This window comes from Lepus europaeus, chromosome 13 (assembly GCF_033115175.1).
Source record: "Lepus europaeus isolate LE1 chromosome 13, mLepTim1.pri, whole genome shotgun sequence".
In the NCBI taxonomy this organism is placed as follows: domain Eukaryota; kingdom Metazoa; phylum Chordata; class Mammalia; order Lagomorpha; family Leporidae; genus Lepus; species Lepus europaeus.
In genome coordinates, this window is record NC_084839.1 from 60095659 (window position 1) to 60098682 (window position 3024).

At 44.8% G+C, this 3024-nt stretch overlaps 1 pseudogene; it reads left to right on the top strand.

The window, feature by feature from the left end:
* Window positions 1–1539: 1539 nt before the first annotated feature.
* LOC133772216 (cyclin-dependent kinases regulatory subunit 2-like) lies at window positions 1540–1774 on the top strand (annotated as a pseudogene).
* The last annotated feature ends 1250 nt before the right edge of the window (window positions 1775–3024 follow it).

The following is a 3024-nucleotide window of genomic DNA, read 5'->3' on the forward strand; positions in this document are numbered from 1 at the left end:
TTGCGCTGCCTCCTCCGGGCGAGTCTGAGGGAGTCATCTACTGGGGCAGGGCAAATGCAGAGGCCAGCAGCAGGGCTTCAGGAAGTTGGCGTCAGGTTGAGATGCTCTTTCTACTTCTTCCCCTCCCTCTCTCCCTTCCTCTCTATTTCCCTCCCTTCCTCCCTTCCTTTCTTCCTCATTTCTTTTCTAAGGAAGAGCCTTGGGAAATAAGACTTCTCTTGTTAGGACAGAAGATCAGCAGCAGTCGTAGCCTTCTTGTAGTTTCCTCAGCATGAATGTGGAGCGGTCTTCCTTTTCTATGCTTTCCACACAGACTCCTCACTTCCTGGCCCCCTGAGCAGTGATGCCCTGCAAAAGGGAATGGAAAGAAAGGTGTGTGGGAAGGCCACTGGCCCTAAATGAAACTGACCAAAGACCAGATTATTTGGCTTCATCTGGATGGAACTTTTTTCTTATGTTTCTTTTTCCCTTTGACATTGGTTTTCATTACCCATTGTTTCCTGATGTGGATGAAAACTGAACACCATAAGTATTATGTTTTAACTGGGGCCAGCAGTATTCCAACAATTGGGAATTTAACTGATGTATTTCCAGAAATTCAATTTGCTGGAAAGAAAAAAATCTTTTGTTCTAATTTTTCATATGTTGAAAGAGGAGGCCAGGGAAAGCCATTTGTGTTCCAAATAAAACAAATATGGTCGGATAGTGGACCACAACCCAGTTCTACTCTTTCCCTTTCTACATTTTGTGAGGACCCTAGTAGGTGTTACCATGAACCCGACACTTGTTACAAATATCACCCTTGGCATTCTTACCGTTCTTGTTAATTCTTGTTAAGTGGTTTGAGACAGAAGAACCACTCTTTCACACAGAACTCCCAGGAAGAATGATTTTAAAGAGTCATGCATGTCCATTAAGGGCAGAACCAGCATATATGTGATGTATTATTATATATTCTCCATTTGTGAACATGCAGGCATCAAACGGGAATGAATTTGACTGCTACAAATTTAGGAAACAAATTAAAATCCCCATTTTATATTAAAATTCTAAATAATTAATCAGCTATTTGCCTCACCAATTGATCAAATAAAGAAAGTGGTGGCATAGTAGGTTAAGCTGCTGCTTGCGACATCAGCCTCCCATGCCAGAGTGCTGGTTCGAGTCCTAGCTGCTCTGCTTCAATCTAGCTCCCTGCTGACGTGCCTGGTGGGGAGAGCAGCGGAGGATGACCCAAGTTGGGGTCCCTGCTATTCAGGCGAGAGACCAGGATGGAGCTCCTGGGTCCTGGCTTTGGTTTGACTCAGACCTGGCTATTGCTCCCATTTGGGAAGTGAGCCAGTGGATGGAAGCTCTTCTCGCCCCCTCCCCATTCTGCCTTTTAAATAAATAAATCTTTTCTTTAATAAAGTTGCCTTTTATAAAGATCATACGGTTTAGGTCTCAGGCGAGTCATTGCCTTGGTCGGATGTGGATGTACAGTTGCTGTACCCACTCTTCGCACTCTGGTTTTCTCCCCGTCCGCCACGCAGCAGCAGGATGGCTCACAAGCAGACTTAAGACTCAGACAAGTACTTGGATGAGCACTACGAGGACGGGCATGTCGTGTTATCCAAGGAACCCTCCAAGGAGATACTCAGAACCCACCTGCCATCCGAGGAGGAGGGGGGAGACCTGTGTCCCGCAGTCTAGGATCATTTCCTGCCTGATTCAGGAGCCGGAGCTGCATGTCCTTCTCCTGAGACGACCTCTTCCAAAAGACGGACAAAAATGAAGTGTGTCTGGAGATCACCAATCCTTTTTCAAATTTAATGCATTTGTGTATATAAGGTAGCGGTCAGTGAATACTTGAGAAATGTGCAAGTCACTCATCCACACCCGGGCGTGAGCTGTATTCGCCATAGCAGCAGAGCTCGGTTGAGTGCAACAGTGAGTAGGTTACTGTAGAGGGTTGAAGAGAAAATTTCCTCTAGTAAGTTTTACTCTAGATGCAAGTGCCTGTTTGACTTTCCCTGTTGCTTTTGTTAAATAAAGCTTGTATGTTACAGTTTAAAAATATTAAAAGTCATATGATCATTGTCTTTTTTTCCATATCATTTTTTAAAAATTTGACAGGTAGAGTTATAGACAGTAGACAGTGAGAGAGAGAGAGAGACAGACAGACAGATAGAGAGAAAGGTCTTCCTTCTGTTGGTTCACTCCCCAAATGTCCGTTATGGCCGGAGTTTCTTCCTGGTTTCCCATGCGGATGCAGGGGCCCAAGCACTTGGGCCATCTTCTACTGCTTTCCCAGGCCACAGCAGAGAGCTGGACTGGAAGAGGAGCAGCCGGGACAAGAACCCCGTGCCCATATGGGATGCCAGCGCCGCAGGTGGAGGATTAACCTAAGTGAGCCACAGTGCCGGCCCTTCCATATAATTTTTTAAAAGTTATTGTAGGGCCTGGTGTTGTGGCATGGTGAGTAAAGCTGCCACCTGTGATGCCAGCATCTTATAAGGGTGCTGGTTTGTGTCCCAGTTGCTCCTCTTCTGATCCAGCTCCCTGCTAATGGCCTGGGAAAAGTAGCAGAAGATGGCCCAAATGTTTGGGCCTCTGCTATCCATGTGGGAGACCTGGGTAAAGGTCCTAGCTCCTGGCTTCAGCCTGGCCCAGCATTGTCCATTGCAGCCATTTGGGTAGTGAACTGCAGATGGAAGATCTCTCTCTGTATCTCCCTCTCTCTAACCCTATCCAATAAATAAATCTATTTTTAAAAATTGATCTTAGCCAATATATTTGCAGCTATTTTATATTTTTTGTCATTTTTTATTATTGTCCTTGGAACTTGGAATGTACTATTGATAATTAGAGTATGCTTTAAATTGAAATACAGGAATTTGGAGTTGGCTAGTTGAATAGATGTTTTATGTCAATCTCAACTCCACACTATTGCATAGACTCTAGATATTGTGTCTTAAATGCTGGTGGGGGAGGGGAGGATTGGAAGGTGAAAATAACTTGCTGTGTGTTCACTGCCCCTAAATA